This window comes from Vombatus ursinus, unplaced genomic scaffold (assembly GCF_900497805.2).
Source record: "Vombatus ursinus unplaced genomic scaffold, bare-nosed wombat genome assembly UNPS02014781.1, whole genome shotgun sequence".
In the NCBI taxonomy this organism is placed as follows: domain Eukaryota; kingdom Metazoa; phylum Chordata; class Mammalia; order Diprotodontia; family Vombatidae; genus Vombatus; species Vombatus ursinus.
The window spans coordinates 23312048-23325703 of NW_020954559.1; the positions used below are offsets into that span (position 1 = coordinate 23312048).

The 13656-nt window shown below is 38.0% G+C and overlaps 2 pseudogenes; both read left to right on the forward strand.

Moving 5' to 3' along the window:
• LOC114046170 overlaps nt 1-181 on the forward strand; it is a 1818-nt pseudogene extending 1637 nt beyond the window's left edge.
• A 786-nt stretch (nt 182-967) lies between these two features.
• On the forward strand, nt 968-2203 carry LOC114046171 (annotated as a pseudogene).
• The last annotated feature ends 11453 nt before the right edge of the window (nt 2204-13656 follow it).

The window sequence follows — 13656 nt, forward strand, 5'->3', positions numbered from 1 at the left end:
CACACACACACACACACACACACACACACACACACACACACACACACCCCTTGCTACCTCCAGGGTCTGTATTGAGTTCCATTACCTTTCCTAGCATTGGAGAGGAGCTCTCCGGTTGCCCAATCCCATTGAGATTCCCACAGAGGCTGTGGAAGAGAGGAAGGAACAGCTCTTGTACTAGGCCTCTACTTCTGATAGACTTACTCACCTGCTAACCTCAACCATGAGATTTAGATTCAACAGGTTGGATCCTGCCCTGTGGTAGAGACAAACCCAACAGCAGTCAATCATAACGGCTTTCACCCTGCAAAAACTGACTTTACCTCTCAGCCCATATGGAAGTCACACACGCGCACACACACACACACACACACACACACACACACACACACACACTTGGCCATAGGAAGAATCATTACATATCTGTTCGGACAATAAATAAATATGTAAGTACCTCTTCTCTAGCCATTATCCTAAATTTTCATGGACAAATCATCATATCCTGTATGTGCTCATGAATTTTGTAATATGTTTTTCAAATCTAATTGTTTATGTAGACAACCCCTCCAAAAATACTGCCAGGCTCACATGCATTAGGGGTGTCCCTTCTGCTCTCATTTTCAGTCTTACCACTAGTCTTGACTCCAGATCAAATGGCATCTTTACTATGTTGGTAATGTAAATATTACCACTTATTCAGAGTAAGGAGACAGGGATACTGCGAGTAGGCCTTCTGAATCACAAAGTCAGAGGGGAAGTTTTTATCCACATAGAATAACGAGTGTAAGAATAGTGGAAAAAGAGAGTAATCTACATACAACTCCTACAAATTCTACAAAGAAGTATCAATAAGAAGTAAGAAAGGGAATATGTTGTGATTGGTAGTGATGAAGGAGACTCTGGGAAACAGTGATGATAGAGTCAAAGGTTATATGGGAGAAGGATGTGACTGGATGTGAGTAGGTCAATGGGTAAGTAAAGCTGAGAGACTTGGAGATGGCGCAGCAGGGTTTTCATTAGATTCAGTTTCTTTTACCTGGTCATCATCATGGCATATGTGAAAGATTCAAGGATGTTTGTCTCAGTTGAGACTGCTGGCTCCTCTGTGGTCCTGTGTGGTACCCATAGCAGGGCAGCCCCATGCTGTGGCCTTCCTAGCTTTAGCCTTTGCACTGGCCCTGAGCTGTTGTACCTCCAACATCACTTTCTTTCTCCTCATGCCCTATCTGCCTCCATCCTTCCTCTACTCATTTTTCTTGGATCAGGGTCTTAGTGCCCTGTTGCCCTGTGGGCTGGCTCTGGCCCAAGGTATGGGCCACCTTGAGTGCCAACCAGCCTCCTCTCCCAACTCTAGGGTTTCCATCTTGCAATCCGCATCAGGTCCCAATGTTTTATTTTTCTCCCTTGGCATCTCCCCATCAGATCCCATGGTTCCCATCTACTTTAAGGAACACTTTTCAGCCAGCACCTTCTTCTAGGTGATAACCAGCCTGTTTGCTATTTCAACAGTAGCCTTCCAGGGGTTGCTGCTCTTGCTACCACCTGCACACACCACAATTACCCCTAGGAAAGAAGGGCAGGGGCAGAAGGCCACTCCAGAGGAAGAGGCATCACCACTTTAGGAGCCACGAGAGGAGATTGGGACACCTGAGCCAGAGTAAGAGGAAAGAGCCCAGGGTCCAGTAAAGCTGTGTTCAGACAGAGGAGCTGGCTTGCTGGGGCTGCTGGGAGCCACAAATGCCCTGACCAATGGGTACTGCCTTCTGTACACAGCTTTTCCTGCCTGCCGTATGGGCACTGGACCTTCCACCTGGCCGTGGTGTTGGGAAGTGCCTCCAGTCCCCAGGCTGCTTCCTGGTCATGGCCATCCTTTATAGGTCACTGCCTGGTCTGGGTGCCCTTTCACTGCTGGGCACCTTTTTTGGGACCTATGTGATGGTGCTGGCAGCCCTGAGCCTCTGTCCTCCCTCCCCAGTGGGCGCTTCTGCAGGTGTCCTCCTTGTGGTGCTGTCATGGGTCCTGTGTCTGGGCACCTTTGCCTCTGTGAAGGTGGCAGTGAACCCACTCCTGCGTGGTGGTGGCCAAGTTTCGCTGCTGGCAGCAGACACTGCAGTCCAGATAGGCTCTTGCCATGTTCCCTACAATAACCATTTACCAGGTCTTCCACCAGAGCCACGACTGCATGGACATGTGTAGCCCCTGATGATCCTTAAGGGGTTTGTTGGGAGTGCCCTTCCCTTCTCTACCCCCCCCAAGAGTAAAGTAACTCCATCCCTGCTGGAGCAGCATGTATCTTATTCCCTTTGGTGGGTGAGGTGTCATCCCTTGCACAATTCCCATCTCTCAGGGACAGGCCAATTGGTTTAGCTGCCACAGTGCCCCTACCCCCCTGGAATGTTTCTCCCCAACCAAATAGAAAAAACAATCAGACCCAAACCTTAGGAATAGAGACTGAGGACCAAAGACAGGGATTCTGTTGTTTTCCCTCCTAGGAGGCTTCCCTACTGGTCCCCCTCAGGTCACTTATCTTCTTGGTTCTAGAACTGAACAAAGTTCAACAAACATCTCCAGAAACCAGCTATGTACAAGGCCTTAAGCTGGGGATTACAAAGAAGAAAACAGCTGACAATTCCTGAGCACATGGGAGCAGGTGACATTCTACACAGTGTCCTTCAGACTCTTAACCCCAAATCCAGTTACAACTATAGTTTTATAATAAAAGCTCTATTTTCTATCTGGAAAAAAATGATTAAAAATAGCCTGGAAATAAACTTTGTTCCTCAGAAAGTTAAGAATGTCAATATGTAAAGCTTTGTTTGAATTATAACATATATCATCATGCTAAAAGATGTTATTTCTCTTATAACTCTTATATCCCACAAAACTTCTTTATAAGTAATAAATAATAACAATTAAAGTCAGTTACCTGGAGGAAAACGGGTCTGTTCCCTTAAATAGTAAATGCAATTATTATCGTATCAAGCTTACTTCAAATACCACAATCAATTTTGAAAATGGGATACATTCTTTAATCTCTGTAACATGATTTAAAAATTATTTCAAAGCAGAGCCTTAAACTCTGAAAATTAAAGAGCATAGCAAAAGGGTCACAGAATGATGGAGTAACAAGTTTAAAGTTGAATGACTTTAGAACACCACTTCTCCCTCCCCCTCACCAAAACTGATTGGGAAACAACTGAGATTATTCTGAAGGTGAAAGTGTGGGAACAAAGTTCCCTTTGTTAGGTACTTAGGGGAACACAGATGAATAAGGGTTTCCATAGTGACACTTTTTACTAATTTATTGAATAACTTAACATTTGCTTTCCTTTTTTTTTTTTCAATTTTCATTTACAAGCTCCCAGTGAATATTTTCTCTTTTATTCTCTCAATTTAACTTTTACTGTACCAGATTTCTCTCCAGCATCAATGAAGCAACTAAGTATTGGTCCCATCCTAATCCAGGCTAAGAATAATGGCTATTCCCTAATTTTAATTTTTGAAAGACTCCTTTTACCATCTTGCCTACAGTGTAGATGAAATGCTAGAAGTCCATTCATTTATAAGTAATCCTACTATTTTAAAAAGGTTGTTTTATCAAAGATTAATTTTAAAAATTATATAATTTTATAAAGCAAAAAGAACTAAACAGTTGATTAGTGAAGAGAATAAGAAGTCTGAATAAATTTTCAAGTGCAAGGCATTAAAAAAAAAATCACCAGGTCTAGATTCCAAGCCTTTCCAGCTTTGTAGGAAGTTGTACTCTATTGATAAGACCTTTCAGACCTTAGGGTTTCCTCAGTGCCCATCACTAAGTAGCTGAAGACTTAAGCAGAGGTTATTTAAGATATCTTCCGGGTCAATTTCCTTACTTGCTTAGGAGTGAGGATAGATTCAATAATACTATTTGTGGGTATGGGTATGGGTATGGGTATGGGTGTGGGTGTAGGTGTAGGTATGTGAATGTGAAGGGTGAGTGTATAAAAACTTTTTGAGACTAGGGATAGTTTCATTCTTTTTCTTTATATCTCTAGCTCCTAGTCTAGTACATGCTTATTACATAATAAATTCTTGATTGATTGTTTAATTCCATTTATGTGAGAGACAGAGGGAGGAGGGGAAAATGAAGGAGGGGGAGAGTCATGGTGGATTTTATTCTCCTCTGTTATATACCTGAGGCTTTGCATAGAGAGAGTTTCATTAAAATATAGAAGAGGCCCTACTGCTGAATACCTTGATATCTAGAAGTAAAGGTAGAAAAAAACAGAAACTAGGGATCATAGGAGGCTCTCCCCACAGTCTTCATCTAGTTAATGCATCTTTCTCAGTACAAAGAAGAAAATCAATTTAATATTCTTTTGAGTTCCAAAACTATTCATAGAACTAAATGAGGGTCCTCAAAGATTCTCACAAAACATGAGTTATATTTACATCATGTAGATGACATTTCCCCTTCATTCAGGAGATTGTTCACATTTTGCCCTCTATTTACTTTTTTTTTCAGTTTTTAGCAAGGAGGGAGGATAATCCTCCCTTTACCTTGTCTGCAACCTGGCTAAAGGGGAAAATCTTTTATATTCATCACATTCCTTATGCCTCTTCAAAAGTTAAATATCATGATAAAAGCTGATGATGGCCATGTGGAACAAATTACTATTTTAATACAAGTCCTGAGTCTGATCTCCTTCTATAGCAGGTGAACAGAAAAAAAAAGAAAAAAAAAGATGATAATAACAATAATAATAATGTGGCTATATGTACTCACCAAGAGTCAGCTTTACTTAAAATTTAGGATATAATTAAGTTTGGTTTTTTTTTTTTTTTTTTGCTGCCTGAGTTTGTCATTTTGTGAATGGGTTGGTAGTGAAATTGGTGTGAGGATGGCTCACTGATCTGACATTTTCCCTCCCCCACTATTTGAAAGATGAAGTCAGCCCAAACAGCCAAACCGTTTCTACCCTTTTGAGTTCTAGGGTACTGATGCTTCCACAATTTCTTTCTTTTTTTTTATGAGCTCAAGTTGGCTCTCCTGGTGGTCTTTACAGTAAATTGTCTTTTACTGAGCCAATTTTATTGCCACTCTTTCCTCAGGTTAACAGTAGTAAGGGCCAATGGCTTTCCAAATTGAGAGACTGGCATACATGTGTTTTAGAGACCTTTCATTGAGGCTACTCAATAAAATTTGAATTCATTCCAAGTTTATAAGAGTTCAATCAGGCAGATGTTAATCAGTCAACTAAGCATAAAAAAAGCTAGCAGCCCTTTCTACTGTCTCCAAGATACTTGCCATAGAATCTATTATTCTAGTCCCACAATTGAAAAAGGACTTAGGTTCCCATTCAATCCATTTGGTAGTCCTAAGATATTAGGGATCCTTCAGGCCAATCCTTGCTCTAATGAACTTGAATACTTTGACACCCCCCCCTTTTTTTCTTATTTCTACCAATAAAAGATTTGCTGACCATAAACAAGACTGTATCTCTGGAGGATTTCCTATGCTCTGGAGATCTAAAGGTATCCATTAGATTGTCTTAATACTGTTATTTTTCTCTACTTCCAGTTCAGGACTGTGAAGATTACTTTAATATTTGCCCTGTAAAGTTTTGTCCAAAGGATAGTTCTAATAACTGCTCATTTAAGGAAGGAAGGTAATCCTAATTACTTTTCTTTTCATGTTCTTCTGTTGTTATTCTCTTTCTCAACGGTATCTTTACCTTGACAAGATGTTTCATGCTAATCTGAGAATCACTAGAGTTTTCCACCACATTTTATATAAATTGATTTTGACACATATGCTAGCTTTGATGGGTTAGGAACTAGCATATTTCCTCAGTTGGAAATATAGGCAGGGTTCTATTATTGACTTAGTTCTTAAATTAGACTTCCCACAAACATGGAGGTGAAGTGTTTCCTTAAAAACTCAGCTCTGAATGTCACTCATTTGTTCAATCAATATGTTGGAGGCCACACAACTTAAATGTTTCCATATTTTTGAGCAATATAATTTGAAGAAAAAAAAACTTTCTATGATCCATGCCCAGTAGGTTAAACTGTCAGGTACAGATGCTATTTTGGGTTCTGTTAAAAATATGTGGCAAGGTCTGTTCTATTTGAATACTAGTCATAAAGAGAGTCGCAAATTTTCATTGAAAAATTCTTTATTGTCAATCACTTTTCCCTAAACTAAAAGCAAGTATTTATAATTCATCTTATACTAAATATTTTCCCTAAAGTATATAGAAGATGAAAGAAAAAGAGCAGAAAAATTAAGGAAGCTTTTAAGAGATAAACCTGTCTTCTTGCAGTTAATACGGACACCTTTTCAGTGTTATCAACAGAAGCCTTTTTTTTCCTTCCCTACCACTGCTGCCTTACTAAAGGGGAAAAAAAGTAGGGCAAAACATACTATAGTTATGATTCCTCTTCTCAACAAGAAGTTAGAATCACCTAAGCCACAAGGGCTTCTTTTCAATTATCAGTGTCCAGAGATCTTTGGACTTGAAATACCATTTGCAAATCTCAGATACTGACTTCTTGTCTTTGAGTGTATAAGCTCAAAGATTAGTCTGTGATAAGAAATAGTATTTCAAATTGATTTTCTTCTATTGTTGAATACCAGAGTTTTATGAATTCCTTAATTCACTGTGTGATCTAGTTATAGCTTGATTTTCTTACATGGAAAAATACATTAAATTATCTTCTGAAGTTAATTCTTAATTTCTATCATCTAAGGTCTCATCTTTGCAAGAAGGACCCCAATACAATCAATTCATTCATTTGCCAAGGTTAATATTCAACAACAAATATTGTAATGGACCTGATCCTACCATAATAGGTATTAACTGTCTCATTCTTGAATTATGAGTAAAGGTATCAACATTTATTTTAGACTTCCTCAACTCCTCCTAATTCCAGTACCTTCCTTTTGTTAATTATTTCCAATTTATGCTGTATATAACTTGCTTCTCTCCTATTAAATTGTCTCTGGGGGAAATATGGAGTAGTGGATAGTGGATAGCCTTAGAGGAAGGAAAATCTCATTTGAGTCCTACCTCTTAAACGTAATGAAAGACTACAAATCATTGGGTAGTTGCCAATCAGAACTGATGAATTTTTACACCAAGTGTTCAGAATCTCTCCAACCCATTCCCTATTAAAAAACGTAAGAAAATAAAAATAAAATTTAAAATCTCATTACTGAAATTCATTTAGGTGACAGTTACTTAACCTGAAGTGTAAAAATATATATATATATATGATCCCAAATATTATTGTGGGAAATACTGAGCACATGCTTAGAATTCTTGTGTTGTTCCTAAATCATTTATCAGACACCATCATCATTGCCATCATCAACACTGTCTTCTTCATCTTTGCTGTCATCATTATTATGATTATTACCATCATCAGAAAGCACAGTCTGCATTATGCACTAGGCAAACTCACAAATGGAAGATCTCCAAGCTTCTGTGGAAAGAAAGCTTATTAGGAAAAAGAAAAGTGTGATCATTAACAGAGGAGGAGTCAGAGTGATTGCATGTGAGGTCAGGAGGCATTATCTTCTTTTCTCCTTTTTTTTTTTAAACAAACAATCCTTCCAATAGTTGGCTTCAACCTATCTAACTGTGTGACTGTAATCCAGTCAGTGATCTTCATTGATAAACAATTTCTTAAGCTATAAAATGATGTATAGAAATCCATTATTTTCAAAAGAAACTTTTCTGCTGTCAGTCAAAACCTACTTTTCCAGCCTTTTATGTTCCAGCCAAGCTGTGCTTTTATCTACTGAGAGGAGAGAAAGGAAGTAGGTTTCCTTCTTGGTGTCCTAAGATCCAGCCTGGTCATAAATGCAAACTTTTATCTGAGCCCCTAAACAAGAAGCAGTGAACATTCAGAACACTTTGAAGCAGATGATATGGTGAAAAAGAGTCTTGGATTCAGAAGAACTTGGTTTGAGGCCCACTTACTAACTGAACAACTTTGGTAAATTCACTTTGAACAGTTTCTTCATTTGTAAAATGGATCCACTGCTTTATTTGTAAAATGATAACCACTGCTTGGAGCAGGGTGGGATAGAACAAGGGTTTTATTCCCTTCTCCTCTTTCACTCCGAACCCATGGATGTACAGTGTGGATAGGGTTAAGTCCTAGGGCAGCTTGATCTCCAAAGAGAGAAGCCAGACACTCTATGTGTGTGTGTGTGTGTGTGTGTGTGTGTGTGTGTGTGTGTGTGTATGTGTGTGTCAGTGTCTGTGTCTGTCTGTCTCTCTCTCTGTCTGTCTGTCTCTCTATCTGTCTCTCTGTCTCTCTCCCCTCTCTTTCTTCCTCTCCCTAGATATGTAAATATATACATATATATATACCATTTTATATATATATATATATATGTGTGTGTGTGTGTGTGTGTGTATATATATATATGTGTGTGTGTGTGTATATATATTAGGTACATGTGTAAATTCATGTGGTGGTGTTGTTGACTAGTTTCAGTCATGTCCAACTCTGCTAACCCATTTGGGTTTTTCTTGGCAAAGGTGCTGGAGTGGTTTATCATTTCCTTCTCCAGCTAAGTTTACAGGTGAGGAAACTGAGGCAGATAAGGTTAAGTGACTTGCCCAAGGTCACACAGCTAGTAAGTGTCTGTGGCCAGATTTGAATTCAGAAAGATGAATCTTCCTGACTCCAAACCTGGCACTTTATCCACTGTAGCACCTAGCTTCCCATATCACGTATCTGTGTATGTAGGTATATATATGTATGCATATAAGCATATATGCATATATATAAGTATATATGTGCATATATATGTATATATAAGTATATATATGCATATATATGCATATATATACCATTGTATGTATATATTCAGATATGTATATGTATGTATATGTGTGTGTGCATGTGTGAGTATAACACTCTTTGACCAATTAAATTCTTACTCTAACACACTGTCTAAATATACATTTAGTTCAGGTTTTGGCATATGTCTAGTGTAGAAGCAAAAGATACTCACTGTACACTTTAGATCAGTTATAATATGAGTTTGTTTTTTTTCCATAGACACAAAAGAAAAGGTATAAGATACAAAAGATCACAGAAAGATTTAAAAAAAGGATTCACTAACTAAATTTATGTCTATAATCAACACTATTATTAAACCTCATCCAAAATAAATAGATAGATAGATAGACAGACAGACAGATAAATAACAACACAGTTTTCAGTACTGCTGATTAGACATTTTACATTTCACCTCAGTTCAGTACCACCCTCCTCAAAATCCAGGTCTTGGGGGCAGCACAATGGATAGAGCACCAGTCCTGGAGTCAGGAGGATCTGAGTTCAAATCCAGCCTCAGACATGTGACACTTACTAGCTGTGTGACCCTGCACAAGTCACTGAACCCCGACTGCCTCACCAAACAAACAAAAAAAATCCATGTCTTCAGACCAATCAAACCAGGAGTTGAACTTCTTCCCATGCTGGTAGTATGCAGTGCCAGAACTTACTTTGCCACCCAGCTCCACCCAGTAGACTCAGAACTTCTGAAGTTTCTGACTTCACAAGATGGCCTCCAAGCCTCAACATATCCATCTCAGGACTAATACTCATTCACCTAAGATTTTTGTATTCTTAGCTCTTAGGTCTTTGTACATATAAAATGCTTTATCATGTTTCATTCATTCACTCCCAAGGGCTTTGAATGCAATGTAAACAAGTTTGTACTCCTTAGGTAATAAGGGGCCACTAGTAATTTTTGATGAGAAGCATGACATGACCTACAGAATATAAAAGAAAAAATTAGTCTGGCAGTTGGACAAACAACAGAATACAGGGAAGAAACAGTGGAAGTAGGAGGATAATATATTAAGAAATGGTTTCACTAGTTTAAATAGATGGCAGTGAGGGGCATGATGACAAGATGATGGCAATACAGTAGAGGAGAGTTGGCAGATTAGAGAGATGATGAAGTGGATGAAGCAATAAGATTAATAACTGAAAGGATAGAAAAAGTGACAAGGAAGAAGAGTTAAAGATAATAAAAAGAGTAAGCATTCATTTAATGCTTCAAGTTTGTCATGTTGCTTACATATTGATATCTCATCTGACCCTCACAACAATTCTAAGGAATAGGTATTCTTATTAACCCCATTTTACAGATGAGGAACCTGAGGCTGAGAGAGCTGACCAGTCCAGGGTCACACAGCTAGTGAGTGTTAAACTCGGGTCTTTTTGACTCCAACACTCTAGCCGCTGTACCCTCATCCCAAGGTTAAAAAAGGAATACCAGATAACTAGTGGTACTCCAAACAGAAATATTGAAGCCAGAGGGAGGGCCATGTTTAGGGGTAAAAATGGCATGTATGTAAATTTCTGCATCATTTTTTAACTTTGCTTTAACATTTATGATATTTTGTTTCATAGCAGTTATTTTGTAGAGGCTTTATCTATTCTACTAGGATATAAGGTCCTTGAAGATAGGGATTGCGATTTATTCATCTTTGTAGCTCCTTTACAGTTGTACACATACCAAGCACTTGAGAAATGTTTGTGTAACAGCCTTTGGCTATGTTAAATCTCAGTAACATGAAAAGCCAACTATTTTATTTTTTTTTCTCCCAACATTCTATGCATACTTTTTCTCTTTCACTTCATATTCATCTTCTCATGCCTCCAAGGTAATGTTTAAGAGTCATGGAATAAGTAGGTTTCATTGCCAATAGGAAACTCAGAAGTCCAAACAATGTCTCCTCAGTTCATAGAGTAAGGTTTCTTTAAGTTCAGATTGAGTAGAACTCTGTTTGCTCTCCACCACCTGTAAATCCTCACCTGTTCTGTTGCTTTCCATTTGCTGTTGTCTGATCGAGTGTAGGGTTATGGGCCAGAGCAATTTCCTGGTTTCCTAAAATTTTCAATTACTTAAACTTACCTTTGTCATAAGGCTACTGTCTTGTTTTTTTAAATTAAGTTTAGCAACACTCATATTCTTCCAATTTGATTATATTTGATGATGATAATAATAACTGACATTTATACAACACTCGGGCTTTTAAAGAACATTTTTTCCATTATTTCATTTGATCCTCCTGAGTCTTCATTTTCCTTATCAATATTTTTTTTCTTTTCAAGGTTTGGGTTATAAAACTCATAGTCTGGATCAGTTTTCTAGACTCTGAGTCCTGGAAGCAAGATCCATAACAGCCTGTCATTTTGTTCCTTCAGACCAATTATTTTACCAATGACTTGTCATCACTGTTCCCAATAGGACCAGAAACTCTTGAGTGACTAGAGGAGTAAAGATAGAAGATTGTGGGTGGGAAGAAGAACTTTTAAAAACATGAAATCAGTCATTTATAAAATTTAACTTTTAAGTTAAATTGAAACACTTTCTTAAAGGAAGCTTTCAAATTTTATTTTTATTACTTTTTTCAGTTTTTTAAAAGACTTAGTCAATATTTTTTAAATTCAGTAAATCTTAATTCTTCAAAGTCATTCTCAAAAAACTGAAGTTTCATTGCACTTTAAATTGGAAACTTGATAAACTGTTGATATCTGCAATGCTTATGTATGGAAAAAATCTGTGCAGAATTAATTAAATTTATTGGCACCATATCATAAAATGATAAAAGTCCCCTAGAGTTTTCAGGCCTCAGAATTGCAGATTTGTTCTATGACAACTCTTTGAGGAGGAAGGAAAAGCAAAGAAAAATATAAGATCTCATACTTGGAGTTCTGCTTAAAAGATTCCCTCTGGATACATGACATGTTACATATGGGATCCTTTCTAAAGGTGACTTTTTGATAAATGATGTTGTAGGTCATAGCTGTTAAACATTTCTCCTAAGCTGTGTTGGTGGTTGCTCAATTAATCCTAGACACTGTCTGACATGCTTCATTAAAAACAAGTATTTTTCTACCAATAAATTGCAATATATAGTCCACATATTAGCAGATTTGTAAGTTTCATAGGAAACATTTGTCTGTATGCATTGTAAGGCATGGAATCTTTGTCAGGGCACTGTCATGCTGGGATAACCAAAGTACCTACTCTTGAGTTATACCCAAGTTTGCAAATTTCTTTTACTCAGACACTCAATTCTTTTTTATTTTTTTTTGAGATCTGTTTCCAAATCAGAGATTAAATTCATTTTTTAAAGAAACTTCCTACCTTATAGGTGTGTGTCTTCACAAATGTATGTCTGCCTCCTTACCCCCAGACCGATGAAGTAAACAATATTCATGTGGGGAATATAGCTGAAGCAATTCACAGAGTATACAAACATTTATTGGTACAAAACCTGCAACATGAGTTTTTTTGTTAAATTTTAACAGTGTTTTCTCAAATCTTCAAAGCTTGCCTTGATGGTTTGCTGAGGTAATTGAACCACTCTTGAGTTGTTTTATATAGGACATCTTATCTTTCTTTCATTACTCAGTCTGTGGCTTCTTTTCTATTCCCATGAAATCCATGTACACACTTTAGAAGCCCTCCTGAACAAGCTTGCTTCTAACTTTCACAGAACCCTTAGCACAATTTGAATACGAAAGAGATACTGAATAAAAAGCTTTAATCTCTTGTCTGCTATTCTGCTTTCTTGCCTCTCTTCATCTCCCCCTCTTCCAAGGGCTCTTCTGTGTAAGGAAAGTGAACACTTTCTGTTTAAAGTGACTATAATGCATTGGTAGTCTGAAATCGAAAAAACTGCTCCTGCGAAGACTCTCCCGTCCAAATTTAGCAATATTTGTGCTGCATTTACTTCTGCTTAAGCCTTTGCAGGTAAAAGATTAGTAAAGAGCTCTCCTTTAACAAAAATCATTCAATCAGCAGGATGTACAGGCAGTATCAAATGTGCCCTCTACCTCAAATACCGTGGGGCTCTTTCTTCTGATACCTCTTCCCCTCAGTTCGCTGGAACTGCTTGAAAGGGTTTTCTGTTCTCTGGTCTCTTGTCAATTTGAATGCCAGGAAATGAGCCCCCTTTGTGAGATTAATTAATAGCAGGAGCTGATCGGCCCAAGCCCAATCTCCATGCAACGGAGCTGTAATTGCTACTTTGTGGAAAGGAAAGAAAAAAGTTTGGGTTGCAGTTTAAGAAGAGGGTTTAAGGAAAGTTCTTTGAACTAGAGGTCTCAGTGCACTGGATTAAGGCAAGAAGCAAGGAGGCCTTTGAAGTTTGCAAAGAGGTTTTGGAGGGGGAAAAAGTTGGGTGGCAATTGGGAGCTGGCAACATCAAAAGCACTTAGTACTGTTCCTCACCTGCTTGGGTTCAGAATAGGGACCACTCACTGCAAGGCATCGTTTGCTTGCAGTTTAAATAATTGCTTTGGGGAGTGCTGTTTATCTGACTGTGTTGCTAGCAACATACTTTGGAGACCTGAACAGATCTATATCATGGGTATAGCCAAATGTGCAGTGATGCATGCTATAATACTGTGGCAGTAGAATGTACAAAAATAAGCACATGGACACCATACGATCCTTGAAATGAATTTCTAATGTTCCTGTGTGTAATTTCCATTTTTAGGCTCTTTAAACATGGTATTGCTAGATATATAAAGATATTTCACTGCATAGCCTTGTGATACCTAGGTCTATCACTTATCTCCTAATAAAGGTAAAGAGAATTGAGATGATTCTATTTGGGGATTAGGACA